A 21534-nucleotide genomic window follows, 5' to 3' on the forward strand; every position below is an offset into this window, starting at 1 on the left:
AGCAACAAGTAGCTTTTTACAGCGTTATTGAAAGGATGGTGTTCTAGATACATACCAGTTGTGTTTTTCAGCTAATAAACTCTGTAATTGTAAGTCGGAAACATGAAGACTAGAATTAGAAATTGAGACATTTATGATGTGAGAGTTAAAAATATGACAGACTTCAAAGTGACATAAATAGGCCTTACTTGGCCTGTTTTCACGATGCACTGAAAACTTCTGGTTATGAATGTGTGTACATGTGTATTTGTATGTCTGCAGGAGAGCATGATTTTACAGTCATACAATAAGCATATAATAAAACACCATTTTGTTATTTAGAAAAAAAAAAACAAAACCTGCGAAGGAATGTCTTAACGGCCGCATGTTTGAAGAAGTCCATGAGGAAATACTTCATTTTCCCCTTCTCCTTAGAATTTAGTACGTGTTGCTATAATGTGGCACAGAGCAGGAGGGGGAGGTGCTGCAGAGAGAGTTTGGAGGAGAACACTTGGCGAAAGTGTTGGACTATAAACTCTATGGCCAAGTCAAGGAGCTGGCTCATTTCCTTGGGAGAGACGGATGACCCAGACATCTTCAGAAACTTAAAAATAATACGAGGTGGCGACAGATGACCAGCTGTTCGCCATGGCTAATGAATATGTAATTTGAGGAAATAAACTCAAGCTGAAGGGGAAGAGGTTCAGCTTGGCTGTCAGGACTGCTTCTCACAGTGATGTTTCTACCAGCCGAGTAAGGATAACCTGTTTGTGCTCTTCTAGACGTCTCTATAGTTGTGAGGATCAAATAATAACTTTAAAATATGGGCGAGGATATAGAGCTTGAGTAACATAATGTCTCAAAGTATTTTTCTGTTGAGAGAGAGAGAGAGAGAGAGAGAGAGAGAGAGAGAGAGAGATCATGTTCAGGCTAGTGGGTGGGTTAGATTTCCCTCTAGTGGTGCAGAAAAAAACTGCCCACATTTCACAAATTGGCCACTTCATCTTTTAACAAAGAAGAACATTATATAGGCTATCTAGTTTGTTGTTGTTGTTACTGTCCTGTGTGTCTCTCTGTGGAATGTGCATGTGTGTCTCTGTGTGTGTGTGTTCGCACATGTGCCCCATGCTGTGTATGGTCGAACTTGGGTGGTGGGGATCTGGACTGAGGCCCTTGTGTCTGCCCAACAAGCACTTACCCACAGCCATCTCACCAGCCCTGTTGTCCAGGATTTCTTATATTCCTGTTGCCTGAGTTGAGTTACTTCCTGAGAAAAGCCAGAACAAAACCAAATGAACCTCCAGGCCCACAGTCCTCCCTTCTCTGGCTTTGACACTGAAGTCTGGCCCCGACCCAGCCGTTCTGTGTGTTATTTCCCTGGAGCTGAGAGGCCTCCTTGATGGCCAGGAGTCTGCTTCGGGCTGGGAGTTTGGCTGGCGTTTCCCAGGGTGTCACACAGCAGTGCTGCTTAGCCTTTGGATGACAACGGGCCCTTTCCTCACACCAGCCTTTGTGATGGCAACTCTCTTCAGGGCACTGCGTGTGTGATGGCCCTGCCCATCCTCAATTCGCCTTACCTAAAACTTGTGAGAAAATAGAGAGGCACACCCCTCATGTCAGTCCTACAACAGAACCATGTCCTCTAGAGCAGTATAAACAGAAGAGGTTCTTTTCCTAAATCCCATGACAGAGTCTCAAGTTGACAACATGTCAAAAACCAAAAAACCCTAGTGGTTGTAAGAACACACAGAAGAAGTGAACTTGGGTCTTGACCTTGGTATCAGGTTGGGTTTAGCTTAAGGTTTTAGAAATCCTAAAGGTTAAAAAAAAAAGAGAGAGAGAGAGAGAGAGATGTGCTGTTCTCACTTGACATGTGTAGTTCAGAACAAATCCCAAAGTAGCTGTTGAAGGAGTGTAGAGAAAACATAACATTTAAATCTTCTCCTTCTGTTGTATACTGGTTTTCTCAAATTAAGATGCAGTTTCAGCTCTTACGAGGTTTCTTTCGAGCCTCTGCTTTGCTGTGTCTGAGGCATACGTGTAACCAGCCCTTGGTTAACCCTGCACTGTTTGTGTCTGCAAAAGATCTCGCTTACTCAGCCTCAGAAGAAAGCATGAATGAATGTGTACTGGTCATCTAAGTGCAGAAGGTCACTAGTCACAACTTGTCCTCCCAGGTGAATGGGTCTGACGAGCTGTGGCCAGCACCATCTGGCTTTTCTAGCATCACGTTTGTTCCAGCCCAGCTGTACAACACAACAGAATTTCAGCCCCTTTTCGCAGAAAGCTGCACAAGTCTCGTGGCTGCTGCTGGTGACTCAGGCTTTCTTGGAAGCGGCGTCTTTTTGTGTGGCTAGTAAATCAGTGGCTTTGCCTACAAACAGGAGTGTATCATGGAACATGAAGGCTAACAGGGGACTGGTCAGTGGCTGAGACCTTTGGCGGAAAGCCCCGCACAAAGTATAATCAGCTGGCACTTAGTTGGCGCCAGGCTTCGCCTCGGTGGTGCAACAACATGGGCGACAGCACCCCCAATCGGAGAGGAGGTCAGCTGGCTCAGCTCTCCTTAGGCTCTTGGCTAGCTTTAAGTTTGCCATCCTGGTGCCATATTGAGACATCCTGTGCAAGATACACATCAGGGGAGTCTCTCGTTCTTGTCTGTGCCTCCCAGGGATGCTGGGATCCAAGAAGGAGCTCAGGGTGGGGGTAGGGGCAGGGGTATCTTGATGGCAGAATGCTTATGTCTTAGGAAGAAGGAAAGCAAAGAAAGGGTAATGAACATCAGGTTTGGAGTGTGAGGGGCTCACCTCTGAGCACACCTGTTGTTGGTAGACACTGTCACGTGGGGTGCTGGTTTGGTTGGCTGGAACCTGTGTCCTCCATACGTCACGGTTTAGGAATAGAAGTTAGACGAGACTGTGAGAGTGGCTTAAAATGATGGTTCTGTTAGCGTTGGATATGAAAGAGCCAGCAAATCAGGAGATAACTGCCAGTGACGAAATGATTTATTCCATAGAGTTCTGAACAGGAGAGAACACACATGCCCCATGAGATCACACGGAGTGTACACAGGGCACCTGAGAGAACAAAGGGAAACCTTAGGCTAGGCAGATAATTCCATCTCTGCTATTTCAATAACCTCACCATCCACGTCCCAGCCCCCAGCCAATGCCATCCGCCTTAACCGTCCTTATCTGGGCTACCTTCCATCCATAATCTTATAAATACTTGCTTGTAGTCTTCTTCTGGATCTTTCCACACTATTATTGGCCCATATGGTTTCTTCTCCATGCTAACCCATTGTGGTGTCCCCTTCCTCCTCTCTTCCTGTCTGTCTCTTTCCTGTGATTCTCTTGAACCCAAAGCTTGGGACTCTTAGCCACATCTACACCATTCTGCTCTGCCCAGGTTTTAGGCCTTTAATCAGTCAACCAGGTGTAATGTCTTAATCAGGTTTACACAACAAGGATAGGTTTATCCAGACAGTAACCAGGTCTTGAGGGCCAGTAATTAGTATCAAAATAAAAGCACCAGACCAACCCCCAACAAACCTCTATTTATTTTTCTGGTAAAAATGTGGGCTAGGGGAGTCAGGCTTGGTAGTGCACACCTGTAATCGCAGCACTCAGGGAGGCAGAGGCAGGCAGATCTCTGTGAGGCCAGCCTGGTCTACAAAGTGAGTCCAGGACAGCCAAGGCTACACAGAGAAACCCTGTCTTAGAAAAACCAAACCAAACTAAAACAAAACAAAATTTGGGCTAGGCCAGGCAAGCAAATTTAGGACTGGTTAGTTTGAACAATTACAGGAAACTCCATTCTGGAACAGAGAGCCTGTCCCTAACTGACTCAGGTCTGGCTTTGGGAGCTACAGAGCAGAATGATGGCCTAAGAATGAAGCTAATGAAGTGACCTACTGGCCTGCAAGTACAGTGCCCTCTAGTGTAAGCTGTAGGGTACCTGTAAGACTTAGCCAGCTCTGGGAGGGCAATCATATCAGTGAGGCACTGAGATATCACAAGTATCAGGATAAACATATAGGTTGAAAACAGAGAAAACAGTATAAAGCCAGCCAGTTCTTCAGCTGGCTAAAATTTGAGATGTTCCAACAAGGGTCTGGTGGGTTTTTCTGTTTTTTGTTTTTTTGGAAATATACAGTCAGCATTAGATGGATGGTCTCGGGATCAGAGGTCAAGCTTCAAATTCAGGAGTGTGGTTTTCAGCCCTATTTCTTCTATTTCCCAGTTCCATAAAACCACACAGCTGAGCTTGTCTTAATGGGTGTCATACTATCAGTTAAACGGGACACTCAGATAGCTTTTATTTTATGAAAAAAAATTATAATAATATGGGCTGGGGAGATTGCTCAGCGTTTAGAGCACTGGCTGCTCTTCCAGAGGACTGGAGTTCAATTCCTAGCCCCACATGGCAGCTCACAACCAACTTTAACTCCAGTTCCATGTGGCCTGACACCCTCATGCAGACATACATTCAGCCAACACATCTATGCACATAAAATAAAAATAAACAAATAATTTATAATAATGTTATTTGTGTAAAAAGTTTACCCAATTCATGACTCATGAATTTGCTTAATAAATGCCGGTTTTCCTCCATTATTTATGCTTTTAATAACAATGTGGGCAAGATTCTGCTCACATGATAATAAAAGATTCTCTGGATAAATAGTAACATTTTTTAAGAAATGGAATTAAGCTGTCATTAGCGTCTAACTGCGTCTAAGGCATCTTCCGTGGGAGCTGATGACGTTTGAAAGCCTGGATCTTACAGGATGCTGCCAGGCCTTGTGCCATGGCATTCTCCTCATGCTGTGCTGTGGGGGAGGCTTTGAAATGAACTTAAGAGTCCTTACTAGTTCACTTTTACCATCTTTTAGTTTCCTCACATGGGTGGATCACATTCACGATTGCCCTGGCTTGGCTCAAGATATGCTGAGTTGGGCATGCTCACTGATCCAATTTATCTAAGAAAATGTGCCATTTGTAGGCCATTTCTAACACATGAGCATAAACGCTAGAGTGGGTATGAGATGGAGGGTGGGTCATCCAAGGAAGAATTTCTGAAGTCTCTATTGCTGGCTACCGGGCATGTGCTTGTTAACTTTACAGCTGAACAGAAAAACCAGTCTCCTAGAGCAGGAGCCAGCAAGCTTTCTCCATTAAGTTTGTCAGTAAATCACAGGGCTTTGGTAGCTATAGTTAGTTTGCAAGGGCTGATGTAACAGAGCACTGTAGGCTGGTGGCTTGAACGAGAGAAACTCAGCATCTCACAGTCCTGGATAGAAGTTCAAGATCCAGGTATCAAAAGAGTTGTTACCTTCTATGGCAGTGTTTCTCAACTTGGGGGTGGAATGACCCTTTCACGTGGGTCACTTGTCAGACATCCTGCATAACAGATATTAAATGATGATTTATATAGTAGCAAAACTACAGTTATGAAGCAGCAACGAAATAGTTTTATGGTTGGAGGTGACACATGAGGAACCGTATTAAAGAGTCACAGAATTAGGAAGGTTGAGAACCACTTAACCAGGGACTCTGAAGAAATGGGTTGTTCTGGGCCTCCCTTTTCAGTATGAACACAACTGTCTTCTCTGCCTCTGGCGTTATTTCCCCTCTGTGTGTTTCCATGTCCAAATCAACCTCTCTATAAAAGAGCATTAGTCATGTTACTCAGCTTTCCATCACTGTGACAAAACACATGAACTAACTCATAAAAAGTAAAGATTTGTTTTGGCCCCTGGTCTCAGAGGCCTTCGTCCATGGTTGGTTGACTCTACTGCCTTCTAGCAGAGACAGCATATCAGGGTGGGAAACACATGACAGGGTAAAACTGCTTCCCTCATGCTGGGCAGGAAGCAAAAAAAAAAAAAAAGGAGGGAGCAATTGTCACAGTATCCCCTTTGATGGCAGGTGCTTGGTGTCCTAACTTTCTTTTGCTAGACTCTACTTTCGTGTGAACTAAGTGCCATGGACTGAGACTGAGATTTTTAAAAATGGGCATTTGGCAGACATTTGAAATTCAAATAACAGCACAAGCCATAACAGAATTAGTGATCTTGGTTTACCTTGATGATTTCGGTCTCCAAGGACGATAGCATCCTATGGCCTGGCGGTTGGAACTACAATGTAGGGATGTTGGGGAGATGGACACAGTTCAACCCGGGACACTATTCACATGGTCTGTGTGCAACTTCCTGACTGCTGCCAAAGAAAACCTAGGCATGTATTGTTGTTTTTAACAAAATCTCAATCATTTCAATGTTACCAATATAGACTCCAGAGCCAGATGCTGGGGTGAAAGACTGCCAGCTTAGAGAGGCAGAGAAAGCACCCTCCCTCCTCAGCTCACATGTGAGCAGGGCTCTCTCCTTCTCCCATGCCTGCTCAAAGATCCCTCAAACTCAATGTCCTTCCCTTCTCCTTACTGCACACCTCTCTATCTGTCCTCTTGACTTTCCCTTACACTCTATGGTTTTTTTCTTAATAATCCTATGTTTACTTCCTGTCAACTGGTTGCTTGCTTTGCCTCTTAACCTATGGTTGACTTTATTTAATCTTGTTTACAATATTCAAGCAGAAAGTTCTTAGATTAAAGGTGTGTGCTAGGGCTGAGCTGCGGCACAATCACAACTAGAAACAGTTTTTTTTTTTTTTTTTTCAGTAAATAACACAATCTTGATGTTCACAGTGTGATCAAATATCCTGGAACAATACATGAACAGATCAGTGAGGCTGGAATCCCAATAGAATTACATTATGGGTGACCAAAACTTGAATTTCAAATTTTAACATGCCATTGATGTCTTCGGATATTTTAAAAAATCAGTTAAACAGAAGATGACAATCCAGCCATTCCTGATGTGATCTGATAGACTAAGATCAGAAGGAAGGAGAGGAGGACCTTCCCTATCAGTGGACGTGGGGAGGGGCATGCGTGAAGAAGGGGGAGGGAGGATGGGACCAGGAGGAGAGGAGGGAGGGCCTTATGGGGGGGATACAAAGTGAATAAACTGTAATTAATAAAAAAAATTAAATTAAAAATATCAGTTAATAGCATAAAAACCGTTTTTAGTTCATAGGCTAGACCCACACTGAGCGGAGGCCAGGTTCAGACCAAGGGCTGCGTCATGTGACAGCTACAGAGCTTCAGGTTGCATTAGTGATGCAGTATCCAAATGTCTTTGTCTAAAGTCTTCGTTTTATAAAAGGTAAAATTGCAGGGCTGGAAAGATGGCTTAGAGCACTGCCTTTTCTTCCCTGGGACCTGGGTTCCATTCTCAGTATCTACATGCCAGTTCATAGCTGTCTGTGACTTTAATCCGAGAGAATCCAATACCCTCTTCTGGCCTGTGTGTGGTGTACAGACGTACATTCAGGCAAATACAGATGCCTGAACGGTAACTCCTAAATCCACTTCCAAAGTCAGTATCTCCTACAAGCAATGAGTCTGTCCTTGCCTTCTGTTCTTTGCTTTTAGGCATGGCCTCAGGAGCTATAGTCAGGATGGCCAGTGTGGCGTTCCCAAAATGCTAAGGCACTTTGATGATGTAGTCCTGAGATTCTGCCGCTGTAGGTGTCGTGCTGGCCTTCACCCTGTAGGTGTTTGTGCGTGGGTACATCAGGCTGTCCGGGCGCACTTGGGTTAGCGTTGTCTAGTTCATACTGACAGGCTCCAGAATTTGCAGTTATTGCAAATTCACCTTTAAGAAGTAAAAATTGATAAGGGACTACAAAACAAGCATTTTTTTTTTTTTTAATGTTTATCAAACGATGTGGAACTTTCACTACTTAAAGGATTCTTGATCCGCGGCAGCAGGCGGCTGGTTAGAATTGCAGGCTCAGGCCCCCTCTGAGACCTACTGAGCAGATCTGTACTGTCAAAAGCTGGCAGGTGACGCATGTGTACTTGAAAGTTAGAGAGGCCTTCGGCAGGTGACCTTTGAGATCCTTATTTCTGCCTCAGCTTAACAGGTTTGGCTCTCCTTCCTGATAAATCCTCAAACGCCAGCCCAACCACCATGTGCTTATGGAGGTAACTGGCCTCTGCCATTTCTTCCCATGGCTGGAAAATTACCAAGAGTGTAGAAAACAATCCAACAAGCGAAGTATTTCTGAAGATCTTGGAAAACACATCCCTGCTTTTCGGGTCAATTCACAAAAAGGGAAACAAGAAGATCAGTTTCACTTTGCGTCTCCATGGAAACCTTACCTCAGTGTCAATCCACAAGTGAGCTTGTTTTCTTTGCTTGCTATCTTAGCTAAGCTGGGAGATTCAAAATAAGCCCTGGATGAAGTGAAGAAACTTCTAATTTGATATTTTTCCAAGACACGGAAGTCTTGCTAAATTTGTTGGTAGACAGTCTAGCACAACTTGCATTACTAGGAAAAGGGCAATTATTTAAAACACTTAGGGTTTGTATGACAGCTGAGTCTTAAAGGCACAGAACGTGAAAATAAATCCATGCTCCTATGATTAAGTACACTCATAAAATGTACAGTGGTTGTCCATGGACCCTACTGATGGCTCTGTACTGCAGGGAAGACTCCTTTGCCATGGTGGGTTTCTCCCATCTTTTTTAGTCCATGGTATGAATGAGTGTCCTGCTGGGAGGCTTCATGAGACTCAAGCAGCCTTCGTGGGAGGAGTTCTCCAGTCTCTGTGCTTCTGGCCCTCAACCCAGAGGCTGAGCTAGCCCGTTCTCACCATAACCATCCTTGCTGATGCTCTAGGAAGCTGGTGTGTCCGTAAGGAACATGTGCCCACAGATGTGACACTCGGTCTCCACTGTTTTCACCTTTGTCTGGTCCAATTGCAGTCTGGTGGTGTTGCCTGTGGCTGGTTCCAGGGATCAGTGCAGGGGACAAAAAGCAGGCTGGGCACATCCCTGACCTAGGGGACGAAGAAGAGGCTTTCGTTCAAAGAACTGAGAACTCTGATATTCTTAATCTCTTTCTTATCTTATATTTCATTGGAAAAGATAAATCAACTTTACTTTGTTGATAAAGGGAGGAGATAAAGGGAGGAGATGAAGATCATGCCATAGTTAGGTGAAAGGTCTTCTTGGTTCTTCTTATGATCGTGGCATGCAGGCTTCAAGAAAAACAATAATAGTGTTCCTTGGCATATAGCCATGTATTTGCTATGTAGAATATTATGGGTCTCTACATGCCATATCTTATTCCTACCTCATGCCACTGACAGTGGTAGCCATAGCAAGCCATGTTTTACATATGAGAAAACGTTGGTCCTGAAAACCTGAATAATCTGTGGGTTACAAATAGTACAACTAGTATTTGAACCTAGATTCTGGACACAAAGCCCACCATCTTAACTATGGTGTTGCACTACATGACACCAAAAAGGAGGGGGATGCTCCTCCGCCTCTGAACAATGACCTGGAGTACCCAGAGTACCCTTCAGTCTGGCATTAAATTACCAAAACCAACCCATCCTCCAAGCACCTTCTCCTCAAGCACCACAATTCCAGACTAGCAGGAAGTCAGGTCTAACTCTGACCACCTTTGTCTCCAAATCCCCTCCAGAGGATTAGCCCTCTTAGAAAGCAGCATCGTGTAGGCGTTGGAACTAGCACACCAGATCAGGCTCTGGGAGAGCAGCTGTGCAGAGATCCTGCTAACTCTCCCCAAGAGAAGCAGTGTTACCAAGTCCAGAATGGCCTCACCCAAGGTTAGCCTAAAAGGACATGGTGGTACTGGGCCTCCAACATGAAAGCAATGAAGGTTCTTGCCTTGGCCTTGGCAGTTCTTCTGGTGGGAGGAGACAGGAGCTGGCACCCTCAAGGCTTCATTCAGTAAAAACTCTCCAGGGCCCGGGCAGCTCAGTTCAGCTCATCCTTCTCCCAGTAGTTTGTCTTTGTTTCTTTCCCCCCTTTTTTCTTTTGTTTACAAATATTTATTTAGCAAAATAACACATACAGTTTTCTGTTTTGGTCATCTTTGGCTTCTAACTTAAGTATCAATAATAAATTAAAACACACATATTCCAGAGGAATGATTGACCTACCAGTAACATCTTAATATCAATTTGTAGTCTAATCACTCTTCGTTTGACCTATTCCTATTTTTATCCACTTGACTTCCACCATTTCTCCTTCATATTCTATGGTCTATCCATACTAAATATGTGGCTCCTAGTATTACCATTCGCAGATGTTTAGGGTTTTGCTATTGTGATGTTTTGATTTACAAAGAATGTTTCTAGTACCTTATATTTTTTTTTTAGTTACCCACCGATTGGAAATAGACTGTTTGACAGGAAAGTATATTCTTTTTCTTTTTCACAAAATTCTCAAAGAAGTAAATATATATATTTAGGTAAATATATATATTTAGGTAAATATATATATTTACCTAAAAAAATAATCACAGACTGTCTCACAGTGCTTTTTCAGGCTGTAGCATATTCTAGGGAAGGACTGGGGTACATGGGGACAGTTGTAGACAGCAGTTCTGCACCTGAGTCAGTTCTGAGTAGTCCATACTGAGAGTTTGCATCATTGGAACAATGTGGCGAGAGGGGCAGATCTCAGTTCCCTCCCCACTAAAGGTTTCTGGGCTCCATGTATATATAACCTGTCAGCCTTCCCTAGTGGTCTTCAAGCTCATAGTGAGACTATGTGTTGGAAAAAAAAATGAAAAAATTTAAATTAGGATATTCTAGATTTCTGGACATGTAATCCATGCTCACTCACTCACTGGCAATATTTTACTGCCTCTGCTCCATTATTGCTTGTTCATGGTAACAAACCCAGAGACCAACTAACACAGGCCCTGAGTGTGGATTGGCGTGAGTTTAGGACAGTAGAGTGGGATGGGAACTGGGGGACACTGGCCTCTCTCCAGTTATATTTATATGTGGCATTAAGGTTGCTAGATTTTCTGAACCTAAAAGAATAAAAATATTTGGATTTTTGTACATATTGTTATTTTTAGAACTGGCAGTAACATGACTACAAAATATAAAAAGCCTTGCATGAAAGATTTCTAGCTTCAGGTAGCAGTAGTCTGGTTAATTCAAACTGTCTGAAAATAAGATGGCAAAAACAAACCAAAAGACTTCCGTAAAAGCATCCTTTTGGAGGCATCCATCAACACTGGTCCCATAAGGCAGTAACAGAAACAAGGGAATAGAGTTTGGGAAATGGGGCAGGACCCTTCTGTCTAGGACATTTGCCTGTCTGAGAGAAATGCTAAAGAACTAGGTGACAGCAAGAGGGTTCAGGAGGGCAGCCCACTTTATTACTGCCCAACTCTGCTAGGAAAAGGATTAGCTAAAGAGGCGCAGCGAGGCAGACCTGTGGCAGCTTTATGTGGCCGCAGGAAAAGCAGGTAAAGTTCCTCAGGGTAACCCCTGTTCCAGGTGTCAAGACAAAGGGAGCCATGGTAAAGGTGGGAAGCAAAGAGTCACAGTCCAAGAACTACTGGATTCCCCCAGAAGTCTCACAGAAGGAGATGAAGGAAGCTGACAGTAGCAAGATGGACAGCAACCAGTTGAAGTCTGCAAGTCACTTAAAGAGACAAAGCATCACACACCGTAATCAGCAGACCTTATAGACATCTACAAGAGACCCCCGGTGTGGGAGTTTGTCTGACAAGACTATAAGGCAATTATTTTCACTGTGCGCATAGAATTCAAACACCAGATAGAAAGTCATCAGCAAATAACTAGAGATTATTGTTTTTGAAATCAAGATGTTGGAGGCGGGGGAGATGGCCCAGCAGTTAAAAGTACTTGCTGCTCTTTCAGAGGACCCAGAGTCAGTTCCCAGCAAACACAAAGTGACTCATAACTGTCTGTAATTCCAGAGGATATAACACCTTCTTTTGGGCTCCTTAGGCAGCAGGAACACATGTGGTACACACACAGAAAAACAGACAAAACACTTACACACAGACATAAAAATAAACAAATCTTTAGAATACAAAAAAATCAAGATGTTAAAATTTTTAAAGAACTGAAAATGATAGCTCAAACTAAAACATAATAGTTTCATCCACAACAAAAGAGACTGTTAATGAACTTAAAAGATGCCTGAAGAAACTAGATTACAATACAGCCGGAGAGCTAAAGACGGGCATAGAAGAGAGGGTGTGAGCCGTGAAAGTCACTTGAACAAGTGTAACGTGATCAATTAGTTTCAAAATGGAAGAAGAAAGCACTGGGGTACAAGCAAAACCTGGAAAGTCATATGTCCAATGGAACTAGAGGGCAAAACTGAGGTACAATTGATGATCAGTTCATGTCTAGATACACCAGACTGAGGCCAGAGAAAACAAAAGACAAACATGGAACTGTTTGGTTGACAAATAATTTTTAGCAGCAACACTGGACTGAAACAAAGGACTGAAACAAAACTATTTAGAGTCTAGAATTCCCAGTGTGGTGAGACTCTTCTTGTAAAATGAAAGCAAATGGAGGGGCTTTTCTAACAACTGACACAGAGAAGTAATGTATGAGTTGAGTCACACATTAAGAACCCTCCCCCAAATAGTGTTGTGTTGGGGAGGCATTTTCCCAGATGGATTTTGGAATAAAGTGCAACAAGGAATAAAAACAGAGAGGTCAGTGTCCTGCATGGTTTGGTCCTGAAAACCTGACTGAAACTAGGACAGACACACAGACAGAAAAGCTGGAACTGGGTGGTCTATGCTCAGTGTGATGACAGGCACCAGCTACAAGAGCACCCCAAAACCAGGGGTGTTTCCTTGATACATCTGACTCAAGAAAGTAGATGTATTATACACAGATGAATAAGGGGGAGGGGTGGGCTTGTGGTACCCAGCTGAGCAAGAGGCAGCTTTGGCTAATCTGGGTAGGAGGTCTCTGTTGGGAGCAGCCTCAGACTGTGGTGCTTCCTGAGGAGGAAGCTGTAGGCTGATAGTTTCTGCACACACCCCAACATTCACGCATGTAGGCTCTGCCATCCTTCTGAGCCTGACAAGAGAAAGATTTTGCCATTTGCATGTTTCTAAGGCACCGAGGTCCCTGACATGGCTGTGCCCATGCAAGACAATGCACATTCACTCAGAGCTCCTCACATTCCCCACAAAAGATATTTTAAAAGGATGAAATATAAAAGCCATGTCAAACAAACAAAAAATTCAGAATTTGAGCTTTTTAAAACTGTGAAGTGTGTGTGTGTGTGTGTGTGTGTGTGTGTGTGTGTGTGTACATTCGCACACCTAGTAACCAAAACAGCATTAGTCATTTCAGATAAGGTAGACTTTAAGGTCAAACTCATTGCTAAAGATAAAGAGGGACTATTCAAAATAAAAACCAGGTTTAATTTCTCCCAGGAAATATAAATGTAAATCTCCAAATCAAAAGAGAAAGCATAAGAAAAAAAAGCGAAGACATCCTTATTGATCCTAGAATATTTCTAACCTCGTATCAGTGATTATTAGAGCAAGCAAACATACTATTAGTGCTAATATAGATTAGTTAACACACCCAATTTAATGGGCATATGTAGATACCTCACCAAGTGACATAAACATAAAATTCTTTTCATGACACCGGAACACATGTAAAAATTAACCATGGGCAGAGAATGAAAGGGCTCGGACACTATCGCAAAGGCAATTAAGTTAAAAAGCAAAGCAAAATAAGCACAGAATGTATTTGATAAAGTGTGGCACTCATTTATGGTCAATATTCTGAAAGGAACAGAAGTCTTCAGTCTCACGAAACAGTAGTGCCAAAGAGAGCCAGCCAACAGGCTTATGTACATCAGGTTATTCTCAGAAGCGCAAACATCAGTGTTACATATAATTCAAGTAGATTAAATTTAATAAACCTGTGTGTGGTTGTGGCAGTTTACAGTTCTTTTATTTTACATGTGTGGGTAATTTTGCTTGCATGTATGTCCATTTATCACACATGTGCTGTGCCCTCGGAAACCATAGCAGGATGTTGGATTCCCCTGGAGCTGGAGTTATAGCCATTCACAATTACTTAAGGGCCGATTTCAAATGCCATACCTGAAGCAGAACCCTTTCGCAGGACAGGCATTCACGTAACTCTTAACCAAACAAAAAGGCTCCTCTCTTTTCCAGAGATGGCTGCATCTTCCGTTGTGGTTCCAGCCTCATCCCTGAGACACCATGGTAAAGGTTAGATAAACAGATTTATATTGGGTGCCCGGTTACCAGGGCTGACTGGCAGAGTGGATATTCTGCATGGTCTACGTGTTCCAGTATGACTCTACCCATGGCAAATTCTGCTGCACAGTCAGGGCTGAGAACAGGAAGCCTGCCATCTACGGGAAGCCCACCACCATCTTCCAGGAGCGAGATCCCGCTAACATCCAATGGGGTGATGCTGGTGCTGAGTGTGTGGTGGAATCTATTTACATCTTTACCACCTTGGAGAAGGCTGGGGCCCACTTGGAGGGTGGGGCCAAAGAGTTGTCATCTCTGCCCCATCTCCCGATGCTCCCATGTTTGTGATGGGTGTAAACCAGGAAAAGTATGAAAATTCATTCAAGATTGTCAGCGATGCTTCCTGAATCACCAACTGCTTACCCCACCCCACCCTCAGCCAAGGTCAACCCTGACAACTTTGGCACTATGAAGAACTCAGGCCATTGCTGTCACCCAGAAGACTGTGGATGGCCCCTCTGGAAAGCCATGCTGTGACCATGGGGCTTCCCAGAACATCATTCCTGTGTCCACTGGTGCTGTAAAGGCTGTGGACAAGGTCATCCCAGAGCTGAATGGAAGGCTCACTGGCATGGCCTTTCGTGTTCCTACCCCCAATATGTCCTTCATGGATCTGACATGCTGCCTGGAAAAAGCTGCCAAGTATGATGACATCAAAAAGGTGGTGAAGCAGGCATCTGAGCACTCACTCAAGGAAAGCCTGGGCTACACTGAGGACCAGGATGTCTCCTGTAATGTCAACAGTGACTCCCACTCTTCCACCTTTGATGCTGGGGCTGGCATTGCCCTCAATGACAACTTTGTAAAGCTCATTTCCTGGTATGACAATGAATACAACTATAACAACAGGGTGGTGGACTGCATGGCCTACATGGCCTTCATGGAGCAAGAAGCCCTGGACCACCCACCCCAGCAAGGACATAAGAGCGAAAGAGAAGCCCTTGGCTACTGAGGAGTCCTGGTCCCAACTTAGCCCTCAATACTGGGCATCTTCCTCACAATTTCCACCCCAGACCCCCAGAATAAGGGAAGGGGCTGAGGGAGCCCTACTCTCTTGAATACTATCACTCTACCCCCAAAACCAAGACAACAACAACAGACTTCAGAAAAGAAAAAGTTTCCTATATATGGATGAGTGGTTACAGCCCAACTTCGAGGCTCAGAGCAGAGCACTAGCAAGCCCTGTGCCTCTCAGCCTGTTAACACAATGCCTCTGGACTTCAGTTTCCTCATCTAGAAAGTGACAGAATGCCATCCCCTCAGAGGCCGTTATTAAGATCAACCCAGCACAGGGATTCAGAGCAGTGTTGGACTCATAGTGGAAACTTCAGTGTTCACTACTAAAAACTTTTGGGGAAAAATCAAAACATCAGAATTCAAAAACAAAGCCAATACTTCAACTCCCTGCCTAGCTGGAGGCGGTTGTATTGCCTGTGAGCTAAGCCCAGCCAGGTGGGGGTGGAGGGACATATTTTCTCGTGTCCAGATCTGCTTAGGGAAGAGTGAAAAGGCACCGCATGTGTGGAATCCTACTGTGCACTTACATATGTACTTGGGTGAGGCCTCTTGGCCCCCTCATTGACAGAGCATTGACCACAGGGTAGGATGCTGCTGAGAAACGGGCTGTGTATACATCTGCCTTCCTGTTAACCACGGTGCCAGCCTGGTTCTTTAATGTCCTTGTCAGCTGTGGAATGTGTTGACCAAGAGGACCCCTGCTATGTGATGAGTTGAGAAAAAGATCCCTTCATCCATACTCATTAGCACTAATTTGCAAGAACAGCTCTGAAATGCCGCCTGGTGTCAGTTTAAAGGCAGACAGGGTATGGTTTGCAGAGCTGAATTTTAATTGCTGGCCCGTAGAAAAAAGAGCCAGCCAGACATTGTGTATTTGAGAGGTTCTTGATGCTTGCAAAAGTATCGTGACTTAAAATTGCCTGGAAGCATTTGATAATAATATTATTAATGCATGAATCTCTACCATTAATTGAATGTTTACTGTGTGACAGGCACTTTGCTAAGTACGGTCATGTATCATCTTGTTTCATGCTCCTGACTCTGGGCAGGAGGAGCTATTATTAGATTCCAATTTGGAAAGTAAGGCACAAGAGATTAAATGCCTTATCTGGTTTGTGCTCAGGTTGGAAATAGTGCCAACCTCACCCTATATGGGCAGTCAACCCACTCTCTTATGGAGTGTCCTGTATCATTCAGCTCTTAACTCTTTCCTCACCTAACAAAACAGCGTGACCTTGACTGTCAACATCGCTGATCTTAATTTAACCAGCTTCCTCACAACTAACAACTCACAAGGCTAGGAGAAGAAAACCTGCCTCTTTGTTTTTTATTTTATGTGTCTGAGTGTTTTTCCTGTATGGTTAGATGAGTGACACTTGAATGCTTGGTGCCTGTGAATGCCAAAAGAGGGTATTAAATCCCTGGGTACTGGAGTTATGAATGGTTGTGAGCCACCATACAGGTGCTGGGACCCAAGAGCAGCAAGGACCCTTAACTGCTAAGCCAGATTCCAGCTGCAAACCCACCATTTAATGTAAGACATGCCGAAAATTTGGTAGCCACATTTTAAAACTGCCCTACTGTTTGTATTATTTAATGTGTTAATCAACTTTGCATCATTCTGATGAAATTTCCCAGGTAAGTTCCCTAGAAGGAGACATGGTATATTTTTGGCTCATAGTTTTAGAGGGCTCAGGACTGAAGACCCATTGATTTCAGGACCCGGGTGAAGGTGTTAGATAACAATGACAGCACTAACTGCCCACCTCAAGGCTAGAAGGCAAAAGGTGAAGAAAAGGAAGGCTGGGGTCCCATACTCTCTTTAAAGTTCATGTCCCGGTGATGACATGACCTCCCACAAGACCCCCTCTCCCAGAGGTGCCACACTGAAGACCAAGACTTTAAACACATGGATCATTGGGAGGCATGTATCTCTGACCTATCGCAGTGACCTTCAGGGTATCCAGTATAATAAATATGGGCCCAGGTCTAAGAGCCAAAGCCCTTCAACAGCACAGAGGGTCCAGCACACTGTCTCTTTCCTCATAACTTCTGGTTTGGAAATTGCTTTTGAGATGGCATTTTTTGTTATGTAATAGTGAATAGTGATGTCATCAGTCAGGATGAACTGAATGCTGTGGAAAACTAACAACTCCAAAATCTTAGTAGAAGGCTTATGAAAATGAGGTCATTATGGCTCAGTTTGGAAGGCTACAAGTCCAAGATCTGGCAGCCCCATTTGTTCTGCCTCTGGGCCTACCAGAAGATCGTGTCATAGCAGGTACAGGTATCAAATGAAGGGATCCCATCTCTACCCAGGAAGCCAGAGAGGCTGTGTTCCCAAAGTCCCTTTGAGGGCATACCAACAGTTTGTTTAAGAACCTAACACTAGGCTCTGTCCTTTAAAGGCCCACCGTCTCTCAACATCACCACCCAAGGATAAGTTTTTAATACGTGGTTCCTTGGGGACAAGCTCAAACCATGTGTAAATAGTAGCATGGAATTTGTATCCCTCAAGCCAAGCCAGGGAGGATATTTCTGGCCAGAAGCTTTCAAGTATGTGTTTACTGTGTCTCTGCATTCAGGAATAGCTCCGTGCATTTACACACCACACTGATGACACACCCACCATATCACTGCAGAGGCCAGCTTCTCAGGAAGGGCCACTGGGAATGCAGGGCATGGTCCTCTTGGCAATCCCCGGGGTCAAAAATCCAAATGACAGGCTGACAACTCAGCAGAGCAGAAAGGACAGTAGGACATGATAACAGGACACTGCTGTTTTGAACTAGAATTTGTTTGACATTTGAGAAAGTATGTGGTGATTTTATAATAAAATGTCAGAGTGTCCTAAGCAGCCGCTTGACTGCCAGTTTGCGTGTTTCAGCTCCTTTCCAGGTTTTAAAATAATAATAATCACTTATGTATCTGCCCTGTGTGCTGGGACTGTCCTGTTTCCTACCTGTGTCTGAGGTTAAGTGACTTACCCAGGTCACACAGCTCATGAGGGGTAGAGCCAGTCAATCCAGGGAAGCTGGGCTTCAAAGCCCATTTAACCACTACCCTGTTCCGCCTGTCCTAGGAAAAGGAACACAATGCTGCAAAAGAGGGCTTCAGACCTAGACCTAGGTATACATCAGGGTCATGTGGAAGCTTGTCAGAGTTACACATTTCAGGAATCAGGAGCACAAACACTCTCTGACTAGAACTCACAACAGTATCCTTGGATGATTCTTGGCTGGTCCTTTGGGTAGCAGGCTGCTGACCTGTGGATGCTTTGGCATCTTTTTTTTTTTTTTTAAAGGAACAAAGCTCTGTAAGCAGAGTATCCAAGCTAAGCATGTCAATGTTGCAACCATAGGGAGTCAGATCGCTATAAACGACAGAGGAACCTGTGTAGCCCACTTTCTGCAGCCTCAGAGGGGAGGGAGAGGAAAGGCTCACAATAACAGACTTTACAGATTACAGTCCTTTTATTTTAACTTCTGGTTTCAGTCTTTTAGCTCTATTTCTTCTAAAAATTTTTGTGAGAGGTAGGGGGTCTTTTCCCATTAAACTAGTATATTCCACACAAAGGAAAATTTGAAGTGTTCTGTGGACATACTCAGTTTATAGGAATGTGAGGACATAGTGGGAATCTTTGGGAGGACATACGGGGATCTAAACCCGTTGGTAATTCCCCATCCCTTTATGGTGCGCCTGGTGGGATGAAAAGTGAGCTGGCCTAGTTGCTTACTCCTACCCCATGTTCTACAGAGGCCTCCATGTGGGAAGCAAATGGAGCTCACACGTGAATAAATAGGACAGTTGTCTTCACAATCCTCATTTTTTTTGGTAGGTTCATAAATTAAATGACATCTCTTAGCTAAAGACCTAGATCAATGGCAAAAGTGGGGAAGGGGGTAGAAAAGGGGGATGACCCCACCTGCCTGTGTGGCTTTTGTGAGTGTCACATTGAGCTCCCAGAACACTGGCTTGGTTTTGCTTTGATGAATCTCATTGGAAGTATTTTCTCTACTTCAATCTAGAGAGGGATTTTCCCTCAGAAGAATTTTTATGGAGGCCTGTTTTGTTATTTGATTCTTTTAGTGTTGAGTTCTGAATTCTGGTTTATCTATAGGGATTTTTTTTTTCTTGTCCGCTTTGATTGGTTTTAGGTACATTAGGATAACGATAGTTAGATGGCATGAAGTCGGGGGAGGTGTTAAGGATCATAAGAACACCGGGAGCCCGGCAGCCACAATGAGAATGGCTAGCCACACTTTGAGAAGCCTTCTGAGACCTACACATCAGAAGATCATTTCCAGAAAGCTTGGTGTGACAAGGGTGGGAGAAGCTGATTGTCACCTAAGAACCAAGAACACCAGGAAACCATATTAGGGAAAAATCTAGGAGGAGAGGAATATGGGTGAGGAGCTACTGTGAGAATAGGACCAGAAGGTTTGATGACAGCAGTTTGGGAAGGAAGAAAGACTCAACAAAAAGTGCTCTAGCCATGCTAACAGACCCTGTGGTAAAGGTATGGCACGTGGACCCCGAAGACCCAAGGCCTAAAATGCTCCCAATTTCTTAACTGAGCCTAATGTGCTAGAAGTTGAAAATTCTACTCTCTGACTCATGTGATATGGTCACAATCAAAGTGAAGATGTATTATAAAATTACCTCAGGGCATGTGTCAAAAAAAAAAAAGCATATGTGAAAAACAAAAATGAATTTTGCCTTTAGACTTGGGTTCCAACCCAAGATATTTCATTATTTATGCATACACTCCCAAATAAACAAAAAAGATAGAAAAGTAATTGGAAGCATGTTTCCAAGCACTTTGAGTAAGGGCTACCAGTTAACATGAAAGGTAAAGGAGTCACCATGATCTGCTTCCATGAGCTGGCCTGATTGCCACTGACGGCCCCATGCCTGATACAATCAGAGCTTGAGACAGGTTTGGCTCTTTAAGACAGAAAGACTTCACAGAAGTCACTGTATGCATACACGTCACACGTGTAGATCTATGTGCTCATAACCCAGTCATTAGTTTTGGGTCAAGACATTTCTCTTCGAATACACTGTTTAGAATTGTGACCCTGTTTCACCTTCTATAAGGTCCAGCTTTTACTCCTATTTAGTACCACTGGAAGCCAAACGAAACTGAGAAGCAAGCTGGAGAATTCTTTTACACTCATGGACTGCTCATCAATATTTTACAGTCTATCACACATATCTAATTCAGCGAATCATCATTCTCTGTTGTCTCTAAAGTGCTGACTTTCATTATTTTCTTAGAAAAACCCCTCTGTGTGCGTACTCACACCTTACGTTTATTTACATAGTTATATTGAAATTATTTCGGTTTAATTATTTGAATGACGTGAAATTATTCTGTGGTTGTTCATTATTGAGGTGGTGCAATTTAATTATACGCAATAGCCCAAAAGAAATACCTTACTAGAAATGCCCCTAGGTTAATACTTTCACTGCTCTGACCATGGAGCCTCTGGCTCCAAGGTTGGTAGCATCCCCCATTGCATGGTGAATTAAATTGGTGCACCCCACCTAACATTTGGGTCCTCTCACACCAGACTGGCTTTTCAGTCTCTTAGGATTCTTTATGTACTCACTGCACACCCAGCTGCTTGTCCTATCTGTGCCCTGTGAGTGTCTTTCTGTCTGACTGCAACACTTGAACATCCTTCATGCTTTTATCTGCCAGGAACAGGTTAGGTTGCTAGGAACAGGGTGCCCCCTCTCTCAGCACAGGCTTTATTTTCCAGAATTATGGGATCTTTACTTATTCCCTTATTCCACTACTGCCCAATTCTTCCCTATCAATACCTTTGTTTTGAATTTCGTCTTTAAATGGACTTTATATATACATACTTTATGTATATGCTTAGATCAGTAATCCACGTGGAAAAACAATATCGCCTGATAAATGTGCCGTGCACATAAATTTACTAAAAATACACACAAGAATGTCTTCAGGTGAGGTAACTCTTTAAAGTGCTAAAGGTCAGCAATAAATTCTTGTTTGTGGGAGTATCAGAGCTGAAGAATGCAGACAGAACAGCTTCCTCGCTGCTTTCTAATTTATGTCTGTGGGTGTGTGTGGGGAATGAGCACCACTCTTCAGAAACCAAACGTGCGATTAAAGGTCAAGAAGTGACCCTTGGTCCTTTGCTGGACTGTGTTGCAATGCTCTGTAAACCACCCCCACCCATCTGGGAATAATGAAGAAGACCAGGATCCAGGATGGGATAGGATAGGAAGATGGACCCACTAATTCTACGGTGTTAGCCTGGTGCCATCTTCTCTCAATCATCAGGATGGTGGGAGGATGAGC

At 43.7% G+C, this 21534-nt stretch overlaps 1 protein-coding gene and 1 pseudogene across 1 annotated transcript in view; both read left to right on the plus strand.

Annotated features, from left to right (window-relative positions):
* The window catches only part of Pgm5 (phosphoglucomutase 5), a 143559-nt gene that overhangs the window by 120387 nt on the left and 1638 nt on the right, over positions 1 to 21534 (plus strand). The gene's annotated exons all lie outside the window — the stretch shown is intronic.
* LOC129681928 (glyceraldehyde-3-phosphate dehydrogenase-like) lies at positions 14199 to 15132 on the plus strand (annotated as a pseudogene).

The sequence above is a fragment of the Psammomys obesus genome, unplaced genomic scaffold, assembly GCF_907164565.1.
Source record: "Psammomys obesus unplaced genomic scaffold, mPsaObe1.curated_primary_1811, whole genome shotgun sequence".
NCBI classification, from domain to species: domain Eukaryota; kingdom Metazoa; phylum Chordata; class Mammalia; order Rodentia; family Muridae; genus Psammomys; species Psammomys obesus.